Raw genomic sequence first — 21,832 nt, 5'->3', positions numbered from 1 at the left:
ACGCTTCTTTGCAGAATATTTTTCAGTTGGTATATGACATTGGATTTTCCTGTGGGGTTTATATGTTGTTTTCTATAATCTATAGTTTAATTGCTTGATCTATTGTGTACCATTTAGTTCCTAGCAATTGAAATTATTAGTCAACCTTTAGATAAGATACAGAAATTCTTTAAAAGTAAGTTACTATTATTGCTACAGCGTTGCCGTTTAGTGACTGAGGATTCCTCCCATATTGTGAGTCTCTCTGCTCAGGCTTGTAGAATTTTGAACACTCCCAGTCCCATGCACGCAGATCTTTGTCACTGGTTATTTGTCTAGACATGTGCAGGTCAATAGCAAAACGAAGAACTCTTCTGCAGATCTTGATAGCTTCACATGCTCAGGCCCACCATTTCTGGTTCTCAGGCTCACAAATCTTAGTCATTTTGCATTTCCCAGGCTGTAATGTCTTCCTGCTCAATGCTGCAAAATTATAGCGTTCTTTTGGGTTCTTCATCAGTGTACCATGGCCTGGAAATTGCTAAGAGGCAGCAATCTGGAACAGCTATGATTTTTTACTCAGTTTGTTTCTAACCTCTCAGCAATCATAACCCTGATCTGTCTATTGTTCAATGTCTGAAAAGGAACTGTCTTCATATACTTGAACTAGGCTTTTAGTTATCAGAGGCAGGATAAAAAAAGCCTTTGATTTCTATCTTAGCATTTGTTTAAGTCCTAGCCTAATAATTCTAATTATTGCATAAAAATGTTCATTTGTAGACAAAGTATAATTTCAATCATATTATTTGAAAAGTTGGATATTTATTTTATATCCACACTCTTTCTGGCTTATAAAAGTCATTGTATGTAAATCTTTGAGTTGGTGTATTACTTTGGATAGTTTTCCTAGAGTGGGAATTTCTTGATTGAACTTTAAACTATGTTGCATGCTTCGTATGCACATGGAGCATCTTGCTCATGAAATGCAGACAACTCTCAGGACCCTTAGCTAAAAAAACTGCCAACTATCGGCTTCTTCTAGGTGTGTTCAAAATATCAATTTGCTCAATCTCTCCAACTAACCCCTGGGCTAGAGACTACTATCAGACAGATTTGAAATATGAAGAAACCAATGTATAAGCTTGCAAACAAAATTTTACCTAACCCATGCTAACTCTGAATTTGACCAAAGGCAACATTGTGGCTGAGCTGTCTTTTTACATCTTTACAAGCATTATTGCCCTTTAAAATATTTCAGACTAAATACTCATCAAATGGTAAATTTTCCTGGGTATTGAAGTGAATTTGGTATCTCCTGGCTCTGTATTTGTTTTGTAGAGTACTGATGTTTGCTTCTTTGCCTATTTTTCCTTTCTAAACTAGCCACCTCAAAAATGTAGAATGCTGAGTAACAGTAAGAGACCAGAAGCTTCCAGAAACTCAGTGTCCTGGCACATGATCCCAGAACTTGGGGTTAATTTGCAGTAGTCATGAAACATCAGGCATGGACACTGTGGTCATCTCTGTGCTAATAAAGCTCTGGACCAGTGCTGTCCATCCCCAGTGAGCATGTGGAGAAAGCAAAGAGAATGGAAAGGAAAGGTTTTCAAATGCTCTCCAAGTTAGTGTCCTGACTGAGTACTTAAAATAGCGTTCTGGGTATGCTGTACACTCCGCTTTACACAAGAAAGCCATTTAACTTGAAAAACACTTCTCTGGTTAGTAGATTATCAACAGTGTTTTAAATTTACTTTTGAAGGCCATATTTACAGTGCACCTGGTAATTCTAAATATGAGCAATTAGTTTGTATCGATAATAAATTGACATCACAATGTTGCAAATTCCTTTCATAACATTTTTCCTAAAGCTGCTGACATAGGAAATGGCAAATATTTTAAAAACTTTCACATTAGGGCTAGTGAGATGCCTCAGGGCTTAAGAATACGCACTGCTTATTCAGAAAGCCTGAGTTTGGTTTCCAGTAACTGCATCAGATGTTGTGTCTGAGTTAGGATTTCCACTGCTCTGAAGAAACACCATGACAAAGGCAACTCTTATAAAGGACAACATTTAATTGGGGCTGGCTTACAGTTTCAGAGGTTCAGTCCACTATCATCATGGCAGGAAACATGACAGCTTCCAGGCAGGCTGGAGAAGGAGCTGAGAATTCTCCATCTTGATCCTAAGGCAAACAGGCAAAGACTATCTTCCAGGAAGCTAGGAGGAGGAGCCCATCCCCACAGTGACATACTTCCTCCAAAATGGCCACACCTCCTAAGAGTGCAACTCCCTAGGGCAAGCATATTCAAACCATACAGATGGTTAACCTCTGCCTGGAAATCTAGCTTCTACAGATTGGATATCTCTGATCTCCCCAAACATCTGCACTCCCAAACATGGGCATAGCCAGTCCTGCAAACACATAAACATAACTAAAAATAAAAATACAATTATAATTGAAATACTTTTACTTATAAAGTTACCACTTTAGCTTCAAATGCATTCTAAGGCAGAAAGGGCGGTGCAGATCTTCCTGGTTGCTGCCGCCACAGAGAGCTTGTAGGCAGCACCCCATGAGCAAACTTGAGCCTCGGGACCACAGGTAAGACCAACTTTTCTGCTGCAAGCGACCTGCCTGGTGAACTCAGGACACACAGAGGCAAAATACCTCTAGGACCAGGCACTTCCGGTATTTAGCGGGAGTGTGGGGGTGGGGTGGGGGGAGTCCCAAACTGGCGGATCCCTGCCCGCAGCAGCTCTCTGCTCCCAAACCCCGTGGGAGAAAGACCTCACCACCTGGTCAGGTGGGCACTCCTGAGGCTGCAGAGCGGAAGAGACCACCAACATTGCCTACCCCTGCTCACATCCCTGGCCCAAGAGGAAACTGTATACGGCCTCTGGGTTCCCGTAGAAGAGGGCCCAGGAGCAGCAGGTCCGCTGCATCTGAGACACCGCCAGAACCTGAAGGGACCAACCAGATAAACAGTTCTCTGCACCCAAATACCGTGGGAGGGAGAGCTAAACCTTCAGAGAGGCAGGCACGCCTGGGAAACCAGAAGAGACTGCACTCTGCACACATCTCTGACGCCAGAGGAAAACACCAAATGCCATCTGGAACCCTGGTGCACAGAAGCTCATATCTTCCTAGTTGCTGCCACCGCGGAGAGCTCGTAGGCAGCACCCCATGAGCAAACTTGAGCCTCGGTACCACAGGTAAGACCAACTTTTCTGCTGCAAGTGACCTGCCTGGTGAACTCAAGACACAGGCCCACAGGAACAGCTGAAGACCTGTATAGGAAAAACTACACGCCTAAAAGCAGAACACTCTGTCCCCATAACTGGCTGAAAGAAAACAGGAAAACAGGTCTACAGCACTCCTGACACACAGGCTTATAGGACAGTCTAGCCACGGTCAGAAATACCAGAACAAAGTAACACTAGAGATTATCTGATGGCAAGAGGCAAGAAACAGGAACCCAAGCAACAGAAATCAAGACTACATGGCATCATCGGAGCCCAATTCTCCCACCAAAGCAAACACGGAATAACCAAACACACCAGAAAAGCAAGATCTAGTTTCAAAATCATATTTGATCATGATGCTGGAGGACTTCAAGAAAGACGTGAAGAACTCCCTTAGAGAAACACAGGAAAACAATAATAAACAAGTAGAAGCCTACAGAGAGGAATCGCAAAAATCCCTGAAAGAATTCCAGGAAATCATAAATAAACAAGTAGAAGCCCATAGAGAGGAGTCACAAAAATCCCTGATAGAATTCCAGGAAAACACAATCAAACAGTTGAAGGAATTAAAAATGGAAATAGAAGCAATCAAGAAAGAACACATGGAAACAACCCTAGATATAGAAAATCAAAAGAAGAGACAAGGAGCTGTAGATACGAGCTGCACCAACAGAATACAAGAGATGGAAGAGAGAAACTCAGGAGCAGAAGATTCCATAGAAATCATTGACTCAACTGTCAAGGATAATGTAAAGCGGAAAAAGCAACTGGTCCAAAACATACAGGAAATCCAGGACTCAATGAGAAGATCAAACCCAAGGATAATAGGTATAGAAGAGAGTCAAGACGTCCACCTCAAAGGACCAGTAAATATCTTCAACAAAATCATAGAAGAAAACTTCCCTAACCTAAAAAAAGAGATACCCATAAGTATACAATAAGCCTACAGAACTCTAAATAGATTGGACCAGAAAAGAAATACCTCCCGTCACATAATAGTCAAAACACCAAACGCACAAAATAAAGAAAGAATATTAAAAGCAGTAAGGGAAAAAATGTCAAGTAACATATAAAGGCAGACCTATCAGAATCACACCAGACTTTTTGCCAGAAACTATGAAAGCCAGAAGATCCTGGACAGATGTCATACAGACCCTAAGAGAACACAAATGCCAGCCTAGGTTACTGTATCCTGCAAAACTCTCAATTAACATAGATGGAGTAACCAAGATATTCCATGACAAAACCAAATTTACACAATATCTTTCTACAAATCCAGCACTACAAAGGATAATAAATGGTAAAGCCCAACATAAGGAAGCAAGCTATACCCTAGAAGAAGCAAGAAACTAATCGTCTTGGCAACAAAACAAAGAGAAGAAAGGCACACAAACATAATCTCATATCAAAATATGAATATAACAGGAAGCAATAATCACTATTCCTTAATATCTCTCAACATCAATGGCCTCAAATCCCCAATAAAAAGACATAGATTAACAAACTGGATACGCAACAAGGACCCTGCATTCTGCTGCCTACAGGAAACACACCTCAGAGACAAAGACAGACACTACCTCAGAGCGAAAGGCTGGAAAACAAATTTCCAAGCAAATGGTCAGAAGAAGCAAGCTGGAGTAGCCATTCTAATATCAAATAAAATCAATTTTCAACTAAAATTCATCAAAAAAGATAAGGAAGGACACTTCATATTCATCAAAGGAAAAATCCACCAAGATGAACTCTCAATCCTAAATATCTATGCCCCAAATACAAGGGCACCTACATACGTAAAAGAAACCTTACTAAAGCTCAAAACACACATTGAACCTCACACAATAATGGTAGGAGATTTCAACACCCTACTCTCATCAATGGACAGATCATGGAAACAGAAAATAAATAGAGACGTAGACAGATTAAGAGAAGTCATGAGCCAAATGGACTTAACAGATATTTATAGAACATTCTATCCTAAAGCAAAAGGATATACCTTCTTCTCAGCTCCTCATGGTACTTTCTCCAAAATTGACCATATACTTGGTCAAAAAACAGGCCTCAACAGGTACAGAAAGATAGAAATAATCCCATGCATGCTATCGGACCACCACGGCCTAAAACTTCTCTTCAATAACAATAAGGGAAGAATGCCCACATATACGTGGAAATTGAACAATGCTCTACTCAATGATAACCTGGTCAAGGAAGAAATAAAGAAAGAAATTAAAAACTTTTTAGAATTTAATGAAAATGAAGGTACAACATACCCAAACTTATGGGACACAATTAAAGCTGTGCTAAGAGGAAAACTCATAGCGTTGAGTGCCTGCAGAAAGAAACAGGAAAGAGCATGTGTCAGGAGCTTGACAGCACACCTAAAAGCTCTAGAACAAAAAGAAGCAAATACACCCAGGAGGAGTAGAAGGCAGGACATAATCAAACGCAGAGCTGAAATCAACCAAGTAGAAACAAAAAGGACCATAGAAAGAATCAACAGAACCAAATGTTGGTTCTTTGAGAAAATCAACAAGATAGATAAACCCTTAGCCAGACTAACGAGAGGACACAGAGAGTGTGTCCAAATTAACAAAATCAGAAATGAAAAGGGAGACATAACTACAGATTCAGAGGAAATTCAAAAATCATCAAATCTTACTATAAAAGACTATATTCAACAAAACTTGAAAATCTGTAGGAAATGGACAATTTCCTAGACAGATACCAGGTACCGAAGTTAAATCAGGAACAGATAAACCAGTTAAACAACCCCATAACTCCTAAGGAAATAGAAGCAGTCATTGAAGGTCTCCCAACCAAAAAGAGCGCAGGTCCAGAATTCTATCAGACCTTCATAGAAGACCTCATACCAATCTTATCCAAACTATTCCACAAAATTGAAACAGATGGAGCACTACCGAATTCCTTCTATGAAGCCGCAATTACTCTTATACCTAAACCACACAAAGACCCAACAAAGAAAGAGAACTTCTGACCAATTTCCCGTATGAATATCGACGCAAAAATACTCAATAAAATTCTGGCAAACCGAATCCAAGAGCACATCAAAACAATCATCCACCATGATCAAGTAGGCTTCATCCCAGGCATGCAGGGATGGTTTAATATACGGAAAACCATCAACGTGATCCATTATGTAAACAAACTGAAAGAACAAAACCACATGATCATTTCATTAGATGCGGAGAAAGCATTTGACAAAATTCAACACCCCTTCATGATAAAAGTACTGGAAAGAAATGGAATTCAAGGCCCATACCTAAACATAGTAAAAGCCATATACAGCAAACCAGTTACTAACATTAAACTAAATGGAGAGAAACTTGAAGCAATCCCACTAAAATCAGGGACTAGACAAGGCTGCCCACTCTCTCCCTACTTATTCAATATAGTTCTTGAAGTTCTAGCCAGAGCAATCAGACAACAAAAGGAGGTCAAGGGGATACAGATCGGAAAAGAAGAAGTCAAAATATCACTATTTGCAGATGATATGATAGTATATTTAAGTGATCCCAAAAGTTCCACCAGAGAACTACTAAAGCTGATAAACAACTTCAGCAAAGTGGCTGGGTATAACATGAACTCAAATAAATCAGTAGTCTTCTTCTACACAAAAGAGAAACAAGCAGAGAAAGAAATTAGGGAAATGACACCCTTCATAATAGACCCAAATAATATAAAGTACCTCGGTGTGACTTTAACCAAGCAAGTAAAAGATCTGTACAATAAGAACTTCAAGACTCTGAAGAAAGAAATTGAAGAATCCTCAGAAGATGGAAAGATCTCCCATGCTCATGGATTGGCAGTATTAATATAGTAAAAATGGCCATTTTACCAAAAGCGATCTACAGATTCAATGCAATCCCCATCAAAATACCAATCCAATTCTTCAAAGAGTTAGACAGAACAATTTGCAAATTCATCTGGAATAACAAAAAACCCAGGATAGCTAAAACTATCCTCAACAATAAAAGGACTTCAGGGGGAATCACTATCCCTGAACTCAAGCAGTATTACAGAGCAATAGTGATAAAAACTGCATGGTATTGGTACAGAGACAGACAGATAGACCAATGGAAAAGAATCGAAGACCCAGTAATGAACCCACACACCTATGGGCACTTGATTTTTGACAAAGGAGCCAAAACCATCCAATGGAAAAAAGATAGCATTTTCAGCAAATGCTGCTGGTTCAACTGGAGGTCAACATGTAGAAGAATGCAGATCGATTCATGCTTATCTAAACCCTGTACAAAGCTTAAGTCCAAGTGGATCAAGGACCTCCACATCAAACCAGATACACTCAAACTAATAGAAGAAAAACTAGGGAAGCATCTGGAACACTTGGGCACTGGAAAAAATTTCCTGAACAAAACACCAATGGCTTATGCTCTAAGATCAAGAATCGACAAATGGGATCTCATAAAACTGCAAAGCTTCTGTAAGGCAAAGGACACGGTGGTTAGGACAAAACGGCAACCAACAGATTGGGAAAAGATCTTTACCAATCCTACAACAGATAGAGGCCTTATATCCAAAATATACAAAGAACTCAAGAAGTTAGACCGCAGGGAGACAAATAACCCTATTAAAAAATGGGGTTCAGAGCTAAACAAAGAATTCACATCTGAGGAATGCCGAATGGCTGAGAAACACCTAAAGAAATGTTGAACATCTTTAGTCATAAGGGAAATGCAAATCAAAACAACCCTGAGATTTCACCTCACAACAATGAGAATGGCCAAGATCAAAAACTCAGGTGACAGCAGATGCTGGCGAGGATGCGGAAAAAGAGGAACACTCCTCCATTGTTGGTGGGATTGCAGACTGGTATAACCATTCTGGAAATCAGTCTGGAGGTTCCTCAGAAAATTGGACATTGAACTGCCTGAGGATCCAGCTATACCTCTCTTGGGCATATACCCAAAAGATGCTCCAACATATAAAAAAGACACGTGCTCCACTATGTTCATAGCAGCTTTATTTATAATAGCCAGAAACTGGAAAGAACCCAGAAGCCCTTCAACAGAGGAATGGATACAGAAAATGTGGTACATCTACACAATGGAATATTACTCAGCTATCAAAAACAACGGCTTTATGAAATTCGTAGGCAAATGGTTGGAACTGGAAAATATCATTCTGAGTGAGCTAACCCAATCACAGAAAGACATACATGGTATGCATTCATTGATAAGTGGCTATTAGCCCAAATGCTTGAATTACCCTAGATGCCTAGAACAAATGAAACTCAAGACGGATGATCAAAATGTGAATGTTTCACGCCTTCTTTAAAAGTTGAACAAGAATACCCTTGGCAGGGAAGAGAGAGGCAAAGATTAAAACAGAGACTGAAGTAACACCCATTCAGAGCCTGCCCCACATGTGGCCCATACATATACAGCCACCCAATTAGACAAGATGGATGAAGCAAAGAAGTGCAGACCGACAGGAGCCGGATGTAGATCGCTCCTGAGAGACACAGCCAGAATACCGCAAATACATAGGCGAATGCCAGCAGCAAACCACTGAACTGAGAATAGAACCCCCGTTGAAGGAATCAGAGAAAGAACTGGAAGAGCTTGAAGGGGTTCGAGACCCCATATGTACAACAATGCCAAGAAACCAGAGCTTCCAGGGACTAAGCCACTACCTAAAGACTATACATGGACTGACCCTGGACTCTGACCTCATAGGTAGCTATAAATATACTAGTAAGAGCACCAGTGGAAGGGGAAGCCCTGGGTCCTGCTAAGACTGAACCCACAGTGAACTAGACTGTTGGGGGGAGGGCGGCAATGGGGGGAGGGTTGGGAGGGGAATACCCATAAGGAAGGGGAGGGGGGAGGGGGATTTTTGCCCGGAAACCGGGAAAGGGAATAACACTCGAAATGTATATAAGAAATACTCAAGTTAATAATAAAATAAAATAAAATAAAATAAAAGAATGAACAGAAAAAAAGGGGGAACAAGAATACCCTTGGGAGGGAATAGAGACGCAAAGATTAAAACAGACGCATGCCCCACATGTGGCCCATACATATACAGCCCTTCAATTAGACAAGATGGATGAAGCAAAGAAGTGCAGGCCGACAGGAGCTGGATGTAGATCACTCCTGAGAGACACAGCCAGAATACAGCAAATACAGAGGTGAATGCCGGCAGCAAACCTCTTAAATGAGAATAGGACCCCCGTTGAAGGAATCAGAGAAAGACTGGAAGAGCTTGAAGGGGCTCGAGACCCCATATGTACAACAATGCCAAGTAACCAGAGCTTCCAGGGACTAAGCCACTACCTAAGGACTATACATGGACTGACCCTGGACTCTGACCTCATAGGTAGCAATGAATAGCCTAGTAAGAGCACCAGTGGAAGGGGAAGCCCTGGGTCCTGCTAAGACTGAACCCCCAGTGAACTAGATTGTTGGGGGGAGGGCGGCAATGGGGGGAGGATGGGGAGCAGAACACCCATAACGAAGGGGAGGGGGAGGGATTAGGGGGACGTTTGCCCGGAAACCGGGAAAGGGAATAACACTCGAAATGTATATAAGAAATACTCAAGTTAATAAAAAAAAAAACAAAAAAACAAAACAAAAAAAACAAAGGTAGTCTAAGGTATCAACTTATAAAGAATCCTTGCTATTTCATAATAACAGACTTACCTATTATTGAAGTTGATAGTTTTATTTAAAAGTATTAATGCAAAAAGTCATTTATTTTATATGGATGTGATCATAGTATAGAGCAGGAAAAACAAACTCTGCCTTTTGGTGTATAAGTCTGAATATTAAAGATATTCATCATTGAATATTTAGACTGGCTACTCAAATATGAATGACACATCAACAAGTCACATCACCACTAATAGACTACTAGTATTCAATACTATTATTTAATATTAAATAGTTATTTGTATATGCAGACTATTTGGCATCAAATTCTGACTGTTAGTATTGGCTATGTGACCTATGGAGAACTATTTGGCAAGCCCTCAGTTTCGTTGGAAAAGTCATGATGGATGATGGCGAGGGGCTCCCCACTAAATGCCTTTTTAATTGAATAAGAAATATGGGACGTCATGAAATGGAAAGAGTCCTAAGGTCACATCAGTTTCACAGAATAAATAGAAGGATGCTTACTTCTTCTTGTTTCTTTAAAATATTCATATCTATGCGTGTATCTGAGTACTTTTTGGTTTTGCCAAAGGGTGTTCAGATTGTGCTGTACATTTTGTAGAGACTTTGCTGAAGACTGATTCAGTGTGTCCCAAGAAGAACTTACATGACTAAAACGTTAATAATGTTTTACTTTGGTCCTTGCTAAGAAATATTAGTTTTAAAATTATAAACCACCAGCAAGTTTGCTGCTCAAATTTGTATCGTTTAGATTAATTGTAGTTTCATGTGTGGTCCTACAATCCTAGTTAAAAATCTCATGACTGGGGAAGTCATGAGCTTTCAGGTAGAAGCTGCTGTTGTTACTTTTCTAAACAATCATGTTGTCAGATTTCTTCCTAAGTATTTGTTTCTACCTATGGATGTGGGCTGTTTTCAACCACTAACAGGTCCTTTTTCTCCCATTAGGGTAAACTCTCCCAGGCCTCCTGGCCCTTATCTGATTGACTTTTAATTAAAATAGACTGGCTTTTGCCTTGTCCTAGAGAAATAACTAAGAAAAGTCTTATACTCAGGACATGCCCACATTCTTGTACACATCAGCAGCTCACTTACTAATACTAAGAGTTATTCAGTGCCATGGCCACACCACAGTTGGTTTATCCATGCATTAGCCAAAGGATCTTAGGTTCCAGTGTGAGGATCGTTTGACTAAAACAAAGATGGCCGCTTATTCTTTTTTTTTTTTTTTTATTAACTTGAGTATTTCTTATATACATTTCGAGTGTTATTCCCTTTCCCGGTTTCCGGGCATACATCCCCCTCCCCCCTCCCCTTCCTTATGGGTGTTCCCCTCCCAACCCTCCCCCCATTGCCGCCCTCCCCCCATAGACTAGTTCACTGGGGGTTCAGTCTTAGCAGGACCCAGGGCTTCCCCTTCCACTGGTGCTCTTACTAGGATATTCATTGCTACCTATGAGGTCAGAGTCCAGGGTCAGTCCATGTATAGTCTTTAGGTAGTGGCTTAGTCCCTGGAAGCTCTGGTTGCTTGGCATTGTTATACTTTTGGGGTCTCGAGCCCCTTCAAGCTCTTTCAGTTCTTTCTCTGATTCCTTCAATAGGGGACCTATTCTCAGTTCAGTGGTTTGCTGCTGGCATTCGCCTCTGTATTTGCTGTATTCTGGCTGTGTCTCTCAGGAGCGATCTACATCCGGCTCTTGTCGGTCTGCACTTCTTTGCTTCATCCATCTTGTCTAATTGGGTGGCTGTATATGTATGGGCCACATGTGGGGCAGGCTCTGAATGGGTGTTCCTTCAGTCTCTGTTTTAATCTTTGCCTCTCCCTTCCCTGCCAAGGGTATTCTTTTTCCTCATTTAAAGAAGGAGTGAAGCATTCACATTTTGATCATCCGTCTTGAGTTTCGTTTGTTCTAGGGATCTAGGGTAATTCAAGCATTGGGGCTAATAGCCACTTATCAATGAGTGCATACCATGTATGTCTTTCTGTGATTGGGTTAGCTCACTCAGGATGATATTTTCCAGTTCCAACCATTTGCCTACGAATTTCATAAACTTGTTGTTTTTGATAGCTGAGTAATATTCCATTGTGTAGATGTACCACATTTTCTGTATCCATTCCTCTGTTGAAGGGCATCTGGGTTCTTTCCAGTTTCTGGCTATTATAAATAAGGCTGCGATGAACATAGTGGAGCACGTGTCTCTTTTATATGTTGAGGCATCTTTTGGGTATATGCCCAAGAGAGGTATAGCTGGATCCTCAGGCAGTTCAATGTCCAATTTTCTGAGGAACCTCCAGACTGATTTCCAGAATGGTTTTACCAGTCTGCAATCCCACCAACAATGGAGGAGTGTTCCTCTTTCTCCACATCCTCGCCAGCATCTGCTGTCACCTGAGTTTTTGATCTTAGCCATTCTCATTGTTGTGAGGTGAAATCTCAGGGTTGTTTTGATTTGCATTTCCCTTATGACTAAAGATGTTGAACATTTCTTTAGGTGTTTCTCAGCCATTCGGCATTCCTCAGCTGTGAATTCTTAGCTTATTCTTATTTATGTCTTTTTATGAACATTTTTCTTTGATGTTGGTAAATACAAGGAAGAGAATTGTTGATTTTCCAGATCCTTTGTTGTGCCCTGTGGTTTGGGGATATTCTTGTGTCATGTTTTTATTCTGTCACTTTAACTCCTTCGCCTCTTTCCAATCCTGTGCCTACCTCTGTAAAGCATATGCTAAAACCTCAATGATTCACTTTCGTGGATTCTGAAATTTAATATTATGTTCTTAGTATTTCTTACAAGTTTGTTCTCTGAGCAACACGTTTAAGTGTTTATTTGAGCATATTTTCATTTTATCTTTTTTAATAGTGTCTTTCTGGATATGATACTTTTTAATGGCATTACCTGTTCTTTCCACCCTTTGAATATATCATCTTTCTGCTCTGGCCTCCATTCTTTTCCAGAAGTCAACTGTGACTATGGTTTACATGTTGAGTCCTGTCTCATCTTGCTGCTTTTCAAATTGCCTTGTTTTCTGTTTTCACATTTTCTATTATTTGTGTAAGCAGGAGGCCTTGGTTTCTATCCTAACAGAACTCACTGATGTTGGGTGCATAGGTGAATATTTCTCATTATTATGGGGAGTTTTCAGTCATTATTACTTTGCCTATTTTTCCTATCTTCTTTTCATCTGTTTTTACATTCACACAGAAATTCAAACACACATACATGCACACACAGAAACTCGAGCACACATACATGCACACATGCACATGCAGTGCACATTGCTGCTGCTGCTCTTAATGACTTACCAAAATTTACTGATGATGTGTTCATATTTTTATTCTTTTCTCCTTTCTTTCTTTCTTCATCTTGTCAATCTCTTAATTTTTCCTGTGTTAATACACAAGACCTTGAACATTCTAAGAAGCAAACTTTGTTTGCTGTGGATATGCTAGGTAGATAATCTCCCTCCAAATTACACCTCCAGTTCTTTAATGACTTTTTTCAAGTTTTCTGACCTCTGAAGACTTTTCTTTTTCTAGGTCAAGCCTACTATTATGTTCCCTCTATTACTTTTTATAAATTTGTTTCAAGTAAAATTTCTATTGGTTCTTTCTATAATTTCTAAACACTATTAATGCTCTGCCTTTGATAGCTCCTCTTTTCCTTTAAAATTTATAGGCATGCCTGCCCTTAACTCAGCATGCATTTTTAATATTTCTTTTAATTTTCTGCAAAGTGCCACATCGGTAACACTACAGTAGGATCACATCGCACCTGAATGTGCACAGGTCTCTTGTCTCTTTGAATGACTCCATTTTTACATACAAGTTGAAGATTTGATGGAATCCATTACAAAGCTGGAAGTTTCTAGGGCTTGCTTTGTGCTGCTTTTGTTTGTTGTGTGGATGGCGTTGGGTGATTACATGAGTTTGCTTCTTGTAACCTGCAACGTGTGATGTCAGTGTTCAGAATTTGTTCTTTAACTTTGTTTTTGTTGTTGTTGTTGTTGTTGGTTTTTTTTTTTTTTAAGCTCAGGCTCCTAGAAGTTGCTTCTATTTCACTGCTTTCTCAGGGAGATTTTAAAGCTACTCTGCTTTGTCAGCAATTAACGGTTTTCTGTTTGCTTGAATGTGTACGTGCATATGCATCCAGATTACTAGAGATGAGGAAAACTTTCCTTAGGGCCATTTGGGGCTTCATTTATTTATTGTATGTGAGTGTGTGCGTGCGCATGCCTACATGTTGTGTAGGTGTAGGTGTATGTGCAGCTGTGTGTGAATGTATGTGGAGGCCAAAGGAACAACATTCTTAGTTGTTCCCCATGTTATTTGAGACAGGCCTGAAACTCCGGAAGGAGGTTAGACAAGGTGCCTAGCAAGCTTCAGGGACCTGCCTATTTCTGTTTCTCTAGTCCTCAGATTAGGACCATGCATCACCATGTCCAACATATTGTTTTGCCTTTTTAAAAATTGCATCTTTAATTTACATTTTAAATGTTATCCTATTTTCTGGTTTCCCCTCCAGAAACCCATTGTCCCACTTCTATGAGAGTTCCCTCTCACCCACCTACCAACTCCCTCCCACCTCCCTGCCCTGACATTCCCCTACACTGGGACATCCAGCCTTGACAGGACCAGGGGCCTCTCCTCCCATTGATGCCCGACAATGCCATCCTCTGCTACATATGCAGATGGGGCCATAGGTCCATTCCTGAGTTCTCATCGTATGGTGGTTTCATCCCTAGGGAGCTCTGGGGGGATCTGTTTGTTTGATATTGTTGTTCTTCGTAAGGGGTTGCAAACCCCTTCAGCTCCTTCAGTCCTTTTTGGGGAACCTGTTCTCAGTTCAATGGTTGGCTGCAAGCATCTGCCTCTCAGATGCCTCTCAGAGCATCTGGCAGAGCCTCTCAGCAGACAGCTATATCAAGCTCCTGCCAGCATGCACCAACATATTTTGTAAATGAAAGTTTTCTTTATGTGTGTTATGGGCAATAAGACCCAGGCCCCCAGGCTTACAAAGGAGGCAGTTTACTAACTCAGTTACCCTCCCAACATGCAGGGCATATTTTATAGTTCTTAGCCTTGCTGAATTTCTGGTGTATCAATTTATTCACTCTTACCACTATAGCATCGCTTTTCTGGTTGTTTTGCGCTAGACGGTCTGTTTTCTAAGGAAGATGTTTTTTGAAATAGCTCCTATGCTCTATTTTCAATGAACTGAGCTCCCCCAGGCACTGACAATGAGTTCCTTTCTCATCCTACAGTCTTGGTCTCACATCTGAGTCCTTTGTCATGAGAACTGCAAGAGGGCCTGCATCAGCTTGTGCAACCAGTGTAACTCCTTTACCTAAGAGAGAGCTGGGAAGATGTGCTTCCCATCCTTACAACACTCTGACTAGTGGGCAGCTGGCACGTTATATGCACTAGAAGGTAATGGAAGCCCAAAGCTCTTTGACTGTTTGCATATAGTTCACAGTGGCTGATCTAGGAGAGCTTTCTCCCTTTGTGTAAGACCTAGACCCAAATTAACTTCTTGGTGGCATTCTCTTGGAGTATACATAGGGCATAGATCTTGTGGGAGCACTAAGGAAGCTGGTAGTTGGCCCTTTCCCAAGGGAAATCATTGCTCTTGCAACTGAGAACTTATGAAGGGAGCAGACATGAGAAAGCCACACAGTTTTGGTCCTGATCATCTAGAATAAACCATTATGGAGCCTAAAGTAGTCACGGAAGTTGTCTTTAGTTCAGCACTAACTATGATCAATTCCTACTGAAATTCTGTAATTTCCTTGAGTCAGTGCTTTTCCAGCTTCTCAGTTTGTAACTTGGTTAGATTCTAGAGAATCCATAGTTGTGATTTTTACTAATTTTCTAGTGTTTCTTCTGCTAGAGATTAGGTTTTCATGATCACACCAGATCTCATTGTCTGTACATATAACTCTACTCTTCATCTTTGTCCTGAAGACCACGTGCATACCAGAGCACTTACTTACAGCCTCCCTCATGAACTAGGGTGCCTCTTCATTAACTGTTCCCATAAAGAAAAAGGGTGTCTTCAGCCTCTGGTATAGGTCAGAGTATCCTTACAAGAATGACTCATAGAGAAAAGAGATTAAAAACAAATCCTAACCCGAAGCTCGTAAGAGGGTGATATCTTCTTCAGTATGCTCGACCTTCAAGATGGCCACTCTTCTCTGTACTTACAGGAAGCTTACCTGGACTCATGTAGATGAATAAGAAGATTTTGCTCCACTCTAGCACTCTAGCACATAAATTCTTCATAAAACAATGAAATGCTTTACTGAAGTGACTGAGACTCATAGGACATTATGATATAAGGGGAAGCTATACATTTAAACATCAATATAGTGCATTAATAATGCTCTTGGCTTTGAATAAATAATAAATTTGTTTTATCTGAGAGGAGGTTGAAGATGATTTTGAAATGAATTGTGGTGCAAGGAAATGGGTGACTCATATTTAGAGCTCCTGACCTGTAGAACACCCAAATCCTGACTCCAGTTTGTGGTCGTTTGAAAATGTTTGGCCCAGGGAGTGGCATTATTAGAAGGTGTGGTCTTGTTGGAGTAGGTGTGGCCCTGTTGAAGGATGTGACTGTGGGAGTGGGCTTTGAGATCCTCTTCCTAACCATGTAGGAGCCAGTCTTCTCCTAGCGGCCTTCAGTTGATGTAGAACTCTCAGTTCCTACTGCACCATGCCTGCCTGAATATTGCTATGCTCCTGCCTTGATCATAATAGACTGAACCTCTGAACCTGTAAGCCAACCCGATTAAATGTTGTTCATATAAGAGTTGCCTTACTCATGGTGCTTATTCACATCACTAAAACCCTAAGACACTAGTCATGGGCAGACTAGGGAGTCAAGAGAAGTGCTTAGAGGAAGGATTGAGTATAACCTGAGTAACAAGAAGGGTGACCCATGTTATGAAAGTACACATTGTAGGTTGATGTCATTATGCAGGTGAAGGCAGGTACAGGATAGAATGAGGCCTGTCATTGGATGAGAAGGAAGGATGGGAGGGAGAAAAGTTTTAGAGAGGAAGAGGAGGCCGGAGTGAGGAGGAGGGAGGCAGCTGAAAGAACATGGCAGCGGATGTTAAGATTCCTCTCTGCACATTTACAGGTTGTTAATGACTATTCTTAAGGGATGGGTGTGCACAGGATTTTGCATTGTCTAGATGGGTAAATTATATTTTATCTAGGTGAGCAATATATATCCTTATCAATTGGTTGTAAGTTTACTCTGGGGATTGAGAATTTAACATGTAAATCTGATTGTTGGGCTACAGTTTGTTGAGTCTTGATTTTACTGGGTGGCTGGAACCAGAAAGTTTGTGGCTAGCAGAGAGCTGCTGGGAGAGATACTAATCTGAGATGAATTAGCCATAGTTTCAGTGGCCCACTGGAGCCAGAGCTAGCAAGGGAGCGAGACCACCAGGGAATGTGCAGGAACAATTCCGGCCCCTTTTTTATTTTTACTGCAATAGCATGTCCTCTGTTTCCCCAGTTACCTAAAACTTAGAAGCAAGCACCTGGACCAATAGAAGAGCACACATGATTAATGTCAAGGTAACTTACAAGATGCACAGGTGTGTGCTCACCACTGTCAGTAACCCATTGCCATGATTGACTTTACCTAGTCCTCTGGGTTAACCCCGCAGGAACATGCTTTCCTGTATTGCTATTTTTCTACCCTTTATATTTTCTCATTTCTAAGATTTACAAAAAAAGGAGCTTCATAATCTTTTGTAATAAATATCTTCAAATTCAACATTTTCATGTTTCATCAGTGTTGTGACTATAGCTCACTTCATTTTAGATGTTATCTAAGTTATTTACCAAGATGCAATTTACATGCCATAAAAATCAACACTATTAAAGTGTTCAATTAATACACTAGCTTTGAATAAATTCACAGGGTTGACAGTGATCACTGATGATTTCAGAATACTTCTATCTCCACAGAAACAAACCAATAGCTAGTTAGTCGATCTTGTAGGTTTTTCTTGTGGTATCCTTGATCTCTATGACTCTTTCCATCCTTCCTTCCCCTTTTCTAAAAGATTCCCCAAGTTCTGCCTAATGTTTGGCAGTGATTTTCTGCATCTACTTCCATCAACTGCTGGATGAAGCCTCTCAGATGAGAGTTATGCTAGGCTCCTGTCTACAAATATAGCAGAATATCGTCAATAGTCAGGGCTGGGCTCTCATGGCAAGGGTCTCAACGTGGGCCAAGAGTTGGTTGGCTATACCATCAATTTCTTCTCTCTCTTTATCTGTGCACATCTTGTAGGCAAGAAAAATGTGGGTAGAAGTTTTTGTGGCTTGCTTGGTGTTCCTATCCCTCCAAGGAAATCTTGTCTGGTTCCAGAATGTTGCTGTTTCAGGTTCCGTGTAACCTATTGCCAAGAATCTAAGCTAGTCAAGGGGGCCACTACAGGAAAACCTACAGAATCAACTCTCTTGGGCCCATATGAGCTCACAGAAACTGAACAACCAACCAGAGAGTGTGGAGGGGACAGACCTTGGCATACATATATGTATGTAACATGTGCAGCTTGGTCTTCATGTGGGACTCTAATGTTGCTGTAAAATTATAAAAATGGCTGTCTTTTACCCTGACTAGATCTGGCACTGCAGTGCTCCAAAATATCTGATAGATATCTTGCCAGAAACACACACCCCAACTTCGTGGCGGCCCAGTGTCTCTAGCTGCTGCAGACTCTCTTAAACTTAAATTTCTACATGAAAGAACACACAACACAATAGTCTCTGATCCAATTGATGAGATATAATTGCCCACCTAGACATACAAAGCCCTATGCACATCCATCCCTTAAGAATATTCACAACAACCTGTAAATACACAGAGTGGAATCAAACGTCAATCTCCATGTTCTAGCTTCTCTCCCAACTCCTCCAGTCTCCCTTCTCCTACAAGTCCAGTCTCCTCCTCTTCCCTCAAACTTTTCTCCTGCCCATCCTTCCTTCTCATCCAATGACATTCTATCTTGTACTTACCTTCATCTGTACGACAATCCGACACCTTAATAACAGGAGGAGGAACTGTCTCTGACTCTCTTGTGTCCTAACTTGGCTGCCTTGTCTGGCCTTAATAGAAGATATGTTTAGTCTTGCTGCAATTTGATATGCCAAGGTAGATTAATATTCATGGGAGGTTTCCCCTTCTTATAGGGGAGGGGAATGAGAAGAGTCTAGGAGGAGAGAAGGGAGGGGAAGCTGAGATAGGATATAAAGTAAGTACATAAATTAATTAATGAAAAAAGAAATTAATAGCAATCATTTTTCCCAGAAAGATGCTTGATTCCATTTTATTATGCTTTTTTCCATTTATTCAAACACAAGAATATTAGTTCTATGGTCATATTTTAAAATGGGAATCTAGTTACATGTTAAACTTGGAATTTTATCTATTTAATAGTTTCTTTTTATTACTTACTTATTTCTTTACCTTTTAAATGCTGTTCCTCTTCCATAAGCCCTCCACCTTACCCCTATCCCCTATCCCCTTCACCACTGGTGTTCTGTTCAAAACATTTTTCACTGTGCCAATGTGTTCTAGGCTACTTCTCAATTTTTCTTCTATCAGATTCAGTGTATATGGTTTTATGTGGAGGTCCTTGATCCTTCTTAGACTTGAACTTTCTACGTAAAGATAAATATGGATCATTTTGCATTCTTCTACATGCAGGCTGCCGATTAGAGCAGCACCGTTTGTTGAAGATGTTTTCTTTTTTCTACTGTACGGTTTTGGCTTTTTTGTCAAAGATCAAGTGTCCACAGGCATTTGGGTTTATTTTTGGGTCTTCAATTCTATTCCATCGATTGACTTGTCTGTTTCTGTATCAATACCATGCAGTTTATTTTAATCACTATTGCTCTATAGTACAGCTTGAGGTCAGAGAAGATGATTCCCCTAGAGGTATTTTTCCTGTTGTGAATGGTTTTGCTCTTTTGCTCAGTCACTTTGAGGCTGCTCTAAGCATTCTCCTGTTGATCATCGCATATTATGTCTCTCTTGTTTTATTTGCCATAAGACTGTCAAGGTCCATGGGTTTCGAAGCATGATTTGTACTTTATCTCTTCTTGGCTTCTTGGTCCTATGGATGGACACTACACATGTATTAATTGCTCTCCTTTAGCTGATGAGAATTGGAGTTGTTTCCATCTGGGGGCTGTTATGAATAAAGTGTATATAGTTTTGTGTGGATGTATGTTTCCAATTAGCTTAGATCTCATCTGAGTATAAAGATGGATATCATATGTTAACTCTGTATTTGAGTTTTTGAGAAACAGGCCAGTCACTTACTCACTGCACAAATTTTCTCTGTTACCAACAGTCCACGGAGGCTCCAATTTCTTCAAATTCTTGCCAATGCCACACACACAAACACACACACACACACACACACACACACACACACACACACACACAAAATAAATCCATAATGAAGAATATAAAGAAGATTATAAAGAAGAATATCTTTTACTAACTGGTAAATTTGGACCAGTGTTAAGATGAAATTTCAGTGTTTTTTTTCCCTGCAATAATCATGAAGATAATTGATCTATAATACAAGGAGATCAATTTTGCAGCTAAATTTGGATAAGGTATACTAGTTTGGAGCTTGCTATTTGAATATATAACTTATTCCTGGCTCCTGTATAAGGTTTTCAAAATTGAAAATCACTATAAGATAAAGGTTGCCTCAAGGAAATACCTACAAAACCCTTTATTAAAGTGTCAGAAAGATTTAGGGGGTATGTCTCATAGAAGTTCTAAACTAGACAAAAAGGTTTCCAGGGTTTTAAAATGGGGCTTCCCAAAGCATCCTAAGCTACTCTGAACCTGAGACAATCCGTCTGGAAAGATTTATGGTGTGGTTTGGGGAGTCATATAATAAGCCTTACTAGGATTCATAGGAATTTTACAAAGATTGCTAAAGTATCGCATTGATATAATGAACCAGAAATGCAAGGAGCTAGAAACATTTCAGAGAACAAGGAACAGTCCTTGAACCTTCTCAGAGCTACCACTGGCAAGAAAAGGGAAATGTTGGCCAGTACCTAAAATGGAATTATTTTCATAGACATTAAAGAACAAAGAGCATGCGTTCTCCTGAACTAGGATGAAGCAAAGATTCCTAGGAAACTGTGTTCTCAATGTAAAACCATCTCTTAATTACGATACTGACAGATGTACTTTCTTAAGTTTTCATTTTTGACTAGGATGATCCACTGCTGTTCTTTGGAGTTTCCTGTCATTGTCCAAGTGTTTTCTATGTTGGAAAGAAGGGATGGTTTTATTTTTATTCAAAGACCTTAGATGGGAAGTACCCATTCTCATGTAACTTCTCCAAGGGGCATGAGTGGTATTTTGGTCTGCTGGCTATGATAATATTCTGGGTTTCAGAACGACATTGTCTGGCAAGGTTAAAGGTAAGGTAACTTCTGCAGAAGTGGAGCAGTAGCACTGTTAACTGACTCTGAGCAGGGGTCACATTTGATTGCAATCTTCTAACTGCCCTTACAAAGGTGTTAGGTATGGATCATCCAACCAGGGATGACCAATCGTCCCAGTTTGTCAAAAGAGCTGGGAAACTCAGCTTTTTCTCATGGAACTGAAAATCCTCCAGCTGAGACTGCCTCTAATTTTGGTTGAACTGCATCTGAACTGTCAGTTTATAGAACTGAATTTTGGAATCGTTTGCTATACGTAGTGTGATGATGGGACTAGAATTCGGTGTATAGAACTGTTCAGAAGCACAATAAAAACACATACAGGGATATTTATTGTAGCATAAAAGCAACTCAAATATCTAGCAATCGGATACTGGTTAAATAAAACATGGTTCGGTCTCCATGCTGGAAAAGAAGTCTCTCCAAGATGTTTTGTTGAAAAGTGAAAGCACATC

The sequence above is a fragment of the Rattus norvegicus genome, chromosome 15 (assembly GCF_021556685.1).
Source record: "Rattus norvegicus strain SHRSP/BbbUtx chromosome 15, alternate assembly SHRSP_T2T, whole genome shotgun sequence".
NCBI lineage: Eukaryota > Metazoa > Chordata > Mammalia > Rodentia > Muridae > Rattus > Rattus norvegicus.
This window is presented reverse-complemented; position numbering follows the sequence as displayed.